The sequence below is a fragment of the Salmo salar genome, unplaced genomic scaffold, assembly GCF_905237065.1.
Source record: "Salmo salar unplaced genomic scaffold, Ssal_v3.1, whole genome shotgun sequence".
Taxonomy (NCBI): Eukaryota; Metazoa; Chordata; class Actinopteri; order Salmoniformes; family Salmonidae; genus Salmo; species Salmo salar.
Window position 1 is genome coordinate 20,902 of NW_025548584.1, and position 12,572 is coordinate 33,473.

Sequence of the window (12,572 nt, forward strand, 5' to 3'; positions counted from 1 at the left end):
CATTTTAGGGCCTTCATCTGACACCACCTGGTATAGAGGTCCTGGATGGCAGGAAGTTTGGCCCCAGTGATGTACTGGGCCATACGCATTGCCCTCTGTAGTGCCTTGCGGTCGGGGGCCAAACAGTTGCCATACCAGGATGTGATGCAACCAGTCAGGATGTTCTCGATGGTGCAACAGTATAACTTTTTTGATGATCTGAAGACCCATGCCAAATCTTTTCAGTCTCCTGGGGGAATAGGCTTTGTCGTTCCCTCTTCAGAGACTGTCTTGGTGTGTTTGAAGCATGATAGTTTGTTGTTGATGTGGACACCAAGGAACTTGAAGCTCTCAACCTGCTCCACTCTGGCCACTTCAAAAATAATGGGGGCGTGCTTGGTCCTCCTTTTCCTTTAGTCCACAATAATCTCCTTTGGCTTGATAACTTTAAGGGAGAGGTTGTTATCCTGGCACCACACAGCCAGGTCTCTGACCTCTTCCTTTTAGGCTGTCTAATCGTTGTCAGTTATCAGGCCTTCCACTGTTGTGTCATCTGCAAACGTAATGATGGTGTTGGAGTTATGACTGCATGGCCAGACACGAGTGCACAGGGAGAACAGGAGGGGCCCCCGTGTTGTGGATCAGCGTGGCAGATGTGTTTTTACCTACCATTACCACCTGGGGTCTGCCCATCAGGAAGTTCAGCATCCAGTTGCAGAGGGAAGTGTTTAGTCCCAGGGTCCTTAGCCATTTGGAATGGGTCTAGGGTTTCTGGGATAATGGTGTTGATGTGAGCCATGACCATACTTTCAAAGACCTTCATGGCTACAGGCGTGAGTGCTATGGGTCGGTAGTCATTTAGGCAGGTTACCTTAGTGTTCTTGGGCACAGGGACTATGGTGGTCTGCTTGAAATATGTTGGTATTACAGTCTCAGTCAGGGACAGGTTGAACATGTCAGTGAAGACACTTGCGAGTTGGTCAGCACAAGCTCAGAGTTCCTGGTAATCCGAACACACACACAGCCTTAACCCTGGCAGGAGGAAACCCCTCGATACACCTGGAGACACACACATCTGACGAGCATCGGTGCCAGTGTATTACGACTCAATCTTAGTCCTGTATTGATGCTTTGGCTCTTTTATGGTTTGTCGGAGGGCATAGCGGGATGTCTTATATGTTTCTGTACAGCACTTTGAGATATCAGCTGATGTAAGAAGGGCTATATAAATACATTTCATTTGATTTGATTATATGCGTCAGGGTTAGAGTCCCGTCCTTGAAAGTGTCAGCTCTACCCTTCAGCTCAGTGCGGATGTTGCCTGTAATCCATGGCTTCTGGCTGGGGTATGTGCGTACAGTCAATGTGGGGATGACACCATCGATGCACTTATTGATGAAGCCAGTGACTGATGTGATGTACTCCTCAATGCCATCGTAAGAATCCCAGAACATATTCCAGTCTGTGCAAAACAGTCCTGTAGCTCAATAACATCTGCTTCATCTGACCACTTTTTATTGACCGAGTCACTCGTGCTTCCTGCTTTAGGTTTTGCTTGTAAGCAGGAATCAGGAGGATAGAATTATGTTCAAATTTGCCAAATGGAAGGCGAGGGAGAGATTTGTTTGCAACTCTGTGTGTGGAGTAAAGCTGGTCTACTACTGTTGACCATCCTCCCAACGAAGGGGCATGACCTGGGACTCTACTACGGTGGGACTAAGGAGACGAATGATGAAGAGGATATTCAGGTCTACCACTATGGAAAGGTCACCACTTGGATTTTAATTGGTAAAAATGTGTTCCTTGTTTCATGTGTGAACATCCAGTAAAGTCCATGTTCCTCTCGTAGTAAACATGTTCTGAAGCTTTTTAAACTTCATATTAAAACAACATGTAGTTGGTAGTAACTGTATCCAGGGGACTAGATGATAGGTTATATTAACCATACACAGTAAGCTGTGTAGTGATGTTGTTCCTCTCTACTGTAGGCTGCAGACATTTGACATCCACACTTGAAATTACTGAACATTTGGTAAATTTACCTGACCCATACGCATTGGGTGTGTAACCTGATTAGGGTGTCCACCCACGGTGCTCAGAATGACTATCATATTTATATTATGGTAATTAATATCAACAGAACATGCAAGTCAAGGATGCAACAATGTGTGGTCCTTCTTCCCTAATTCTGATGCGCACTTTGAAGACATTTACTTTCCCTCAGCCAACAAGACGAGTTTCCCCCATTGTAGAAAAGTTGACCTATTCTATTGGTCAGCTTGCAGAGAAAATAAATAGCCTATTCCAAACAGACTCTGGGACAGTTGTGGGACGATAGATCCCAAATTCATACAACCAGTAGACCTAGGCTACAATGAAGAGGCTAATAAGCATTATTTTTTAATGGGATTTTTTATTCTTCTCCGAGACAATTGGCCGGTATTCAATTTTATTTATTTGCTTTTCAAATGTTTTATCGGTCAAAAGCCAGCTATTACCGGTTAACGAAAACCCCAGTCAGGACATGAGGCTACTCATATTAAAACCTGTTATGGCTAGGGGGCAGTATTTTCACGGCCGGATAAAAAACGTACCCGATTTAATCTGATTATTACTCCTGCCCAGAAACTAGAATATGCATATAATTATTAGCTTTGGATAGAAAAGACTCCAAAGTTTCTAAAACTGTTTGAATGGTGTCTGTGAGTATAACAGAACTCATTTGGCAGGCCAAAGCCTGAGAGATTTTCTGCAGGAAGTGGACCTGACGATGTCGTTGTCTTGTCTTTCTGTATTGAAGAGGGTTTAGGATATTAGCTGTCCGTGACACTTCCTACTGCTGCCACTAGATGTCAGAAGGCTTTGCAAAGTGGCTTGAGGCTTCTGGCTGAGAACAAGAGCCGTTTGGGTAGTGGCTGGTTACAGTACCGTTAGGACACCTGGCGCGCTAACGACTTTGTTTACTTTCCTCTGTTTCGTTATAAAGGACATTCGGTCGGAATATTATCTCTTTTTCTGGTTAAAAATGGCATAAAAATGGATTTGAAACAGCGGTTGACATGCTTGGCGAGTACGGAAATATATTTTTCCCCTCGTTCATGACGCGAAGTCGACTGGCTTACATCATGTGCTAACAAAACGCAGATTTTTGGACATAAGATGATGAGCTTTTTGAACAAAACAACATTCGTTATGGACCTGTAGAGACCTGGGAGTGACATCTGATGAAGAGAATCAAAGGTAATGGATTATTTACATAGTATTTTCGATTTTAGATCTCCCCAACATGGCGTCTAGTCTGTATGCAGCGTATTTTTCTGGGCACAGTGCTCCAGATTATTGCAAAGTGTGATTTCCCAGTAAGGTTATTTTTAAATCTGGCAAGTTGATTGCGTTCAAAAGATGTAAATCTATAATTCTTTAAATGACAATATAATATTTTAACAATGTTTTCTAATTTTAATTATTTAATTTCTGGCGCTGACTTGACTGCGGTTATTGGAGGAAGCGATTTCCTCAACATCAATGCCATAGTAAAGCGCTGTTTTTGTATATAAATATAACTTGATAGAACTAAAAATGCATGCATTGTCTAACATAATGTCCTAGAAGTGTCATCTGATGGAGATTGTAAAAGGTTAGTGTATCATTTTAGCTGGTTTTATGGTTTTGGTGACCCTGTCTTTGACTTGACAAAACATTACACACAACTCTTGTAAATGTACTGTCCTAACATACTCTAAATTTATGCTTTACGCGTAAAACCTTTTTGAAATCGTAAAAGCGTGGTTAGATTAGGAGATGTTTATCTTTCAAATGGTGTAACATAGTTGTATTTTTGAAAAATTTGAATTTTGACATTTATTTGGATTCAAATTTGCCGCTCTTGAAATGCACCTGCTGTTGATGGAGTGCACCACAGGTGTCCGCTAGCGTCCCACCTAGCCCCAAGGGGTTAATCTGATTATTACTCCTGCCCAGAAACTAGAATATGCATATAATTATTAGCTTTGGATAGAAAAGACTCCAAAGTTTCTAAAACTGTTTGAATGGTGTCTGTGAGTATAACAGAACTCATTTGGCAGGCCAAAGCCTGAGAGATTTCATGCAGGAAGTGGCCTGTCTGACAAGATGTCGTTCTTCTTGTCTCTGTTTATTGAAGAGTGAGGATCTTAGCTGTCCCGTGACACTTCCTACGGCTGCCATAGGCTCTCAGAAGGCGGCAAAATGCAGATCGTGGCTTGGCAGGCTCTGGCTGAAACAAAGTAGCGCGTTTGGGTAGTGGCTGGTTACAGTACTGTGAGACTCAGGCTCGTGCCCGCGTCGACCGAAAGCTTTGTTTACTTTCCTCTGTTTAGCTAAATGGACATTCCCGGTCGGAATATTATCTCTTTTTTACGAGAAAAATGGCATAAAAATGGATTTGAAACAGCAGTTGACATGCTTCGAAGTACGGTAATGGAATATTTAGATTTTTTTGTCACGAATTGCGCCATGAGCGCGACCTTGATTTACCATTTCGGATAGTGTCTGGGACGCACGAACAAAACGCCGCTATTCGGATATAACGATGGATTATTTTGGACCAAACCAACATTTGTTATTGAAGTAGCAGTCCTGGGAGTGCATTCTGACGAAGACAACAAAAGGTAATCAAACTTTTATAATAGTAAATCTGATATTGGTGAGTGCTGAACTTGCCGGGTGTCTAAATAGCTAGCCCGTGATGGCTGGGCAATGTACTTAGAATATTGCAAAATGTGCTTTCACCAAAAGCAATTTTAAAATCGGACATATCGAGTGCATAGAGGAGTTCTGTATCTATAATTCTTAAAATAATTGTTATGCTTTTTGTGAACGTTTATCGTGAGTAATTTAGTAAATTGTTAGCAAATTCCTCCGGAAGTTTGCGGGGGGTATGCTAGTTCTGAACGTCACATGCTAAACTAAAAAAGCTGTTTTTTGATATAAATATGAACTTGATTGAACAAAACACGCATGTATTGTATAACATAATGTCCTAGGTGTGTCATCTGATGAAGATTATCAAAGGTTAGTGCTGCATTTAGCTGTCTTCTGGGTTTTTGTGACATTATATGCTAGCTTGAAAAATGGGTGTCTGATTATTTCTTTCTTGGTACTCTGCTGACATAATCTAATGTTTTGCTTTCGCTGTAAAGCCTTTTTGAAATCGGACAGTGTGGTTAGATAAAGGAGAGTCTTGTCTTTAAAATGCTGTGAAATAGTCATATGTTTGAAAAATTGAAGTTTTTGTATTTTTGAGTAATTTGTAATTCGCGCCACGCCTATCATTGGATATTGGAGCAGGTGTTCCGCAAGGGGAACGTCTAGATGTAAGAGGTTAAACAGTTATCACTAGCCGGCCTCCGCCCAGTACCATGTCCTGCACCTTAGACACTGTTACTAGCCATTCGATACTCTACCCTGCACCTTAGACACTGTTACTAGTCGGCTACCACCTGGTACTCTACCCTGCATCTTAGACACTGTTACTAGTCGGCTACCACCTGGTACTCTACCCTGCACCTTAGAGTCTGTCACTAGCCACTCAGTACTATACCCTACACCTTAGACACTTTTACTACCCTGCACCTTAGTGACTGCTGCCCTATGCACATAGTCATGGAATACTAGTCAATAATGTTTCCATCCTGTTTTACCCACTTCATATGTACATATATACTGTATTCTAGTCATATCATCAGATATTGCTGCACTGTTGGAGCTAGAAACAAGCATTTCAGCTGCACGTGATAACATCTGTAAAACTATGTATGCAACCGAAAAAAATTGATTTGCTTTGATTTGGTATAATTAACCTGATTTCACTATGTAACTCTATTGATAATGTGGTATAATGTTTCACTATGTAACTCTATTGATAATGTGGTATAATTAACCTGATTTCACTATGTAACTCTATTTATAATGTGGTATAATTAACCTGATTTCACTATGTAACTCTATTGATAATATAGTTTTTCTGAAAGCTTTACTGAGAAACATTGAAAACATTTAAAATGTTCAACCATAGGCTGGGTCAGGGCCCTCCAACCCTGTTCATTGAAAGCTACCCTCCAGTAGGTTTTCACTCCATCCCCAGTTGTAACTAACCTGATTCTTCTTATCAACAAGCTGATTATTATTGTGCTAAATTAGGGTTGTAGTGAAAACCTACAGGATGGTAGCTTTCAGGAACAGGGTTAAATGGCTTTTAAAGGAAGGGGTGTGGTTTTAGAAGCTAATGGGGTGTGGTTTTAGAGGAAGACAGAGTTGTTGAGTAGAAACACAGCAGTTTCTATGGTTTCATAAACATGAAGCCCAGGGCTCTTTAAGCCACACCCTCAAATACATCTGAATGACTTGCCAGAGAATTTGTCAAACCAAATACCATGACCTCGTGCTCTAAGAAAAGTTAAACTCAGAGACTGTAACCTCTCTGGGGTATGTGGGACGCTAGCATCCCACCCGCGGAACACACTATTCAACAGCGAGTGAAATAGCAGGGCGGCAAATTCAAAACAACAAAAATCTCATAATTCACATTTCTCAAACATACAACTATTATATCCCATTTTAAAGATACACTTCTCGTTAATCCGACCACATTGTCCGATTTCAAAAAGGCTTTACGGCGAAAGCATAACATTAGATTATGTTAGGACAGCGCCGAGACAAGAAAAACCACACAGCCATTTTCCAAGCAAGGAGAGGCGTCACAAAAACCAGAAATACAGCTAAAATGAATCACTAACCTTTGATGATCTTCATCAGATGGCACTCCTAGGACTTCATGTTACACAATACATGTATGTTTTGCTGGATAAAGTTCATATTTATATCCAAAAACAGCATTTTACATTGGCAAGTAATGTTCAGAAATGTTTTGCCTCCCAAAACCTCCGGTGAATGAGCACATCAATTTACAGAAATACTCATCATAAACGTTGATAAAATATTCTACAGTTATTCAAAGAATTACAGATACACTTCTCCTTAACCTGTTATGGCTAGGGGGCAGTATTTTCACGGCTGGATAAAAAACGTTCCCGATTTAATCTGGTTACTACTCCTGCCCAGAAACTAGAATATGCATATAATTATTGGCTTTGGATAGAAAACACTCCAAAGTTTCTAAAACTGTTTGAATGGTGTCTGTGAGTATAACAGAACTCAAATGGCAGGCCAAAACCTGAGAAGATTCCTTTACAGGAAGTACCCTGTCTGACCATTTCTTGAAATTCTGATTGATCTCAATCAATTACAGAGGGCATCTCTGCTGTAACGTGACACTTACTACGGCTCCCATGGGATCTCAGAAGGCCCGGGAAAAAGCTGAATGTTGTCTTTGCAGGCTCTGGCTGAAAAACATTAGCGCCTTTGGCTAGTGGCCAGTAACAGGACTATGAGCTTCAGGCGCGTACCCGACCGGCCCCGTCTTTGTGATTTTTCCTCTGTTTGCCGTAAACGCGATTCCCGATCGGAATATTATCGCTTTTTTACGAGAAAAATGGCCTAAAAATTGATTTTAAACAGCGGTTGACATGCTTCGAAGTACGGTAATGAAATATTTAGAAATTTTTTGTCACGAATTGCGCCCTGACTTATACCATTTCGGATAGTGTCTTGAACGCATACGAACAAAACGCCGCTGTTCGGATATAACGATGGATTATTTGGGACCAAACCAACATTTGTTATTGAAGTAGAAGTCCTGGGAGTGCATTCTGACGAAGAACACCAAAGGTAATCAAACATTTTCTAATAGTAAATCGGAGTTTGGTGAAGGCTAAACTTGCCGGGTTTCTAAATAGCTAGCCCTGTGATGGCTGGGCTATGTACTGAGAATATTGCAAAATGTGCTTTCACCGAAAAGCTATTTTAAAATCGGACATATCGAGTGCATAGAGGAGTTCTGTATCTATAATTCTTAAAATAATTGTTATGTTTTTTGTGAACGTTTATCGTGAGTAATTTAGTAAATTCACCGGAAGTTTGCGGGGGGTATGCTAGTTCTGAACGTCACATGCTAATGTAAAAAGCTGTTTTTTGATATAAATATGAACTTGATTGAACAAAACATGCATGTATTGTATAACATAATGTCCTAGGTGTGTCATCTGATGAAGATCATCAAAGGTTAGTGCTGCATTTAGCTGTGTCTTCTGGGTTTTTGTGACTATGCCAAAATGGGTGTCTGATTATGGTACTCGCAGACATAATCAAAAGTTTTGAAACTTTCGGTGTAAAGCCTTTTTGAAATCGGCAGTGGGTTAGATAAAGGGAGTCTATGTCTTTAAAATGCTGTAGAAATAGTAACCATATGTTAAAAATTGAAGTTTTTGTATTTTTGAGGAATTTGTAATACTGCGCCACGCCTAACATTGGATATTGAAGCAGGTGTTCCGCTACAGTCGTGATAACGTCTAGATGTTGAGTTTGGTGTTAATGGAACCGCTCTCTTAGATTTCAAAAAAGCTTTACGGCGATAGCAAATTTTGCAATAATCTGAGTACAGTCCTCAGATATCAAAACAAGCCATACAGATACCCGCCATTTTGGAGTCAACAGAAATGACAAAAATTACGTTAGAAATATTCACTTACCTTTGATGATCTTCATCAGAATGCACTCCCAGGTATCCCAGTTCCACAATAAATGTTTGTATTGTTCGATAAAGTCCATCATTTATGTTCAAATATCTCATTTTTTTCACGCGTTTAGTCCACTACTCCAAATGCAGGAAGCGCGCGCAAAATGTCACGACGAAAAGTCAAAAAAAGTTATATTTACGTTCGTAGAAACATGTCAAACGATGTATAGTATCAATATATAGGATGTTTTAATCATAAATCTTCAGTAATATTCCAACCGGACAATTCCAATGGCTTCAAAAAAGAAAAGGAACACAGCTAACTCTCACGTGAGTGCGCGCCTCTGAGCTCATGTCATTTTTTCACTCATCTACTTCCAGGAGCTCTTATTCCCTCCCCATTCACAGTAGAAGCATGAAACAACGTTCTAAAGACTGTTGACATTTAGTGGAAACCGTAGGAAGTGCAAAATGAGCCCTAAGTCACTGTATACTGTATTGGCAATCACTTGAAAAACTACAAACCTCAGATTTCCACACTTCCTGGTTGGATTTTTCTCATGTTTTTGCCTGCCATATGAGTTCTGTTATACTCACAGACATCATTCAAACAGTTTTAGAAACTTCAAAGTGTTTTCTATCCAAATCCACTATTATATGCATATCCTACCTTCTGAGTCTGAGTAGCAGGCAGTTTACTACTGGCATGCCTTTCATCCGGACGTCAAAATACTGCCCCCTACCCTAGAGAAGTTAAAGGAAGACAAAGAAATTATGAAATTAAATCAATTAAACCGAATCAATATTTATTTAGCCTCATTAACACATATCAATACACCTACAAATGAAATACAATAAACTTTCATAACTACTATTACAAACTAAAACTATAACTGCCACACCCTGGCCATAGAGAGGGTTTTATTCTCTATTTTGGTTAGGCCAGGGTGTGACTAGGGGGGGGGCATTCTATGTCCCTTTTTCTATGTTTTGTGTATTTCTTTGTTTTGGCTGGGTATGGTTCTCAATCAGGGACAGCTGTCTATTGTTGTCTCTGATTGGGAGCCATACTTAGGTAGCCTTTTCCCACAGTGTTTTTGTGGGTAGTTGTTTTCTGTATTGTGTTTTTCACCTGACAGATTTGTTGCGCTTTGTTCCACTTTGTTTTTGATTCAGTGTTCAGAACTAATAAACATGATGAACACCTACCACGCTGCACCTTGGTCCTCTCCTTGCAACAACCGTTACAATAACAAGAGATATTTAACCATTATTCGCTGAGCTTTAAAACATTTTCTAAATCACTATTGTTATTATTATTAAAAGGTTACATACAAAAGTTGTAAAAAATATCACTGGTATTAAATTATTTCAAAATTAAGTAACTTAAAAATATCAACACTGTCGTCATACCAGCTACATTTGTATAGGTCTTCTGGCTGTGTAGGTACTGAAGTGAGTGAGTGACTGAGTGTGAGAGAGAGAGATTATTAATAATCTGTTAATTTTAATGATATATCATCACACATTAGGATTTGACATTATGTATTGTTGCTTTTTATCTTCTGTTTTTTATGTGTCTATCTACCATTGAAAATACTATTTCAATAAGGCAGGGTTACCAAGCGCATGGACTACAAATTAAGATGACTTCTTAAAATAAAACTACAACACCCACTTTGACTGTAGTCTGCTCTCTGCCGTCACCTCCCCTGAGTCTCAGTTGGAGCTGCAGAAGAAGAGTTATCACCATTAAACAACAGTTTTAGGTCAAACTAGGACATATCAGTTAAAAGTTGGTAGATGTTTACTTATTGTGGTAAAAACACAAAGGTTAAAAAAATAGGTAATTATTATAATAATAAGTAAGACTCATTAGGAATACCCAGACATAAAAAATGAATAAGTGAAAAAGGGAATCCTCACTAAAAAGGTGAGAATGAGTTTACCTGTTGTTCTGCAGAAGGAGTAGAAACAGACGGAGGAAAGGAGGGAGGAAAGGAGAACAGACACAGGACACAGGCTGAACAGCAACATCCAACACAGACCACAGTCTACGTCAGATGTTCCGGCATCTGAACAAAACACACAGGAAAAAATGCGGGACTACGATCATAGAGCTCATTCTCCTCTCATTCAAGGAACCAGACATGCTATACCAAAACCAAATATACAGCCATTAAATAAATAAAGAATAATGCATAGGTCTTACCAAATGAAAGCCTTCTCATGACATGTCCATTGTGGTAGACATTTTTCTGTTCAATACGTTTTTCTTTTTCCATATTACTCTCTATAGTCCCACAGTAGTAGAGTCCCAGGTCAGATTACCACAGTAGTAGAGTCCCAGGTCAGATTACCACAGTAGTAGAGTCCCAGGTCAGATTACCACAGTAGTAGAGTCCCAGGTCAGATTACCACAGTAGTAGAGTCCCAGGTTAGATTACCACAGTAGTAGAGTCCCAGGTTAGATTACCACAGTAGTAGAGTCCCAGGTCAGATTACCACAGTAGTAGAGTCCCAGGTCAGATTACCACAGTAGTAGAGTCCCAGGTCAGATTACCACAGTAGTAGAGTCCCAGGTCAGATGCAGTGATGTTCTCATAATATGTAATAACATATGTAATAACAAGAGGAGGATGGTGCTCATGAGACCAATTCCTGAACCAGACTGTGTACATTGCATTTGTTGTTCTACAGTCACTATAGAGGTGACTGACTAGACTGTTGACTGGAGGAAACAGCACCAACAGGTAACAGAGGAACAGTGTTAGGATGAACTGAGTGGAGGAAACAGCACCTACAGGTAGCAGAGGAACAGTGTTAGGATGAACTGACTGGAAAAAACAGCACCTATAGGTAGCAGAGGAAGGAACAGTGTTAGGATGAACTGACTGGAGGAAACAGCACCTACAGGTATCAGAGGAACAGTGTTAGGATGAACTGACTGGAGGAAACAGCACCTACAGGTAACAGAGGAACAGTGTTAGGATTTACTGACTGGAGGAAACAGCACCTACAGGTAGCAGAGGAACAGTGTTAGGATGAACTGACTGGAGGAAACAGCACCTACAGGTAGCAGAGGAACAGTGTTAGGATGAACTGACTGGAGGAAACAGCACCTACAGGTAGCAGAGGAACAGTGTTAGGATGAACTGACTGGAGGAAACAGCACCTACAGGTAGCAGAGGAACAGTGTTAGGATGAACTGACTGGAGGAAACAGCACCTTCAGGTAACAGAGGAACAGTGTTAGGATGAACTGACTGGAGGAAACAGCACCTACAGGTAGCAGAGGAACAGTGTTAGGATGAACTGACTGGAGGAAACAGCACCTACATGTAGCAGAGGAACAGTGTTAGGATAAACTGACTGGAAAAAACAGCACCTATAGGTAGCAGAGGAAGGAACAATGTTAGGATGAAGTACACATTGTCATTTGGTTCATCATAAACTTCTCTACATGCAGAAATATAACAAACATCACAGTCATCACACTATCTCAATAACACATCTAGTCAACCATAAAACCACATCAAGGAATCAGCTATCTTCAGCAAAAAAGTTACTCACATAAGAATGCAATCAGAGTGACCCACAGCCTGTCCATCTGGTGGTCTGATGGTCTGATGGTGACTGTCAGAGAGTAGCTGGGTCTTTGAGTAACAAGGTTTTGCTGCGTATTTCCGTGTTCATGACTAGATGTACTTTACCATGAAAGGACATGCGAGCAGCGATTGGTTCGATCGAGTGGAAAGTTTTCAGCTCGTGGTCCTTTTCTCTAAAACCCATGTTGTGACAGGTCTAGCATCGAGGTAAACAGGTTTCACAACAACGTGACGTCAATGGAAAATATTCAGCTTTGAGGTGTTTTCCTTAAATAGCAACACCTTAAGAGACCTATAAACACTCAATGAAGAAACAAACACAGATTTTGATGACTGAGTTAGATCATCATGATTGACCTCATGTTTGCTTAT

The 12,572-nt window shown here is 40.4% G+C and overlaps 1 long non-coding RNA gene across 1 annotated transcript in view; it reads right to left on the reverse strand.

Annotated features, from left to right (window-relative positions):
* Positions 1-756: 756 nt before the first annotated feature.
* The window catches only part of LOC123733160 (uncharacterized), a 72,425-nt gene continuing 60,609 nt past the window's right edge, over positions 757-12,572 (reverse strand). Inside the window, exon 3 of the long non-coding RNA XR_006763632.1 lies at positions 757-1,038. This is a non-coding gene — a long non-coding RNA (uncharacterized lncRNA). The remainder of the gene's footprint in view (positions 1,039-12,572) is intronic.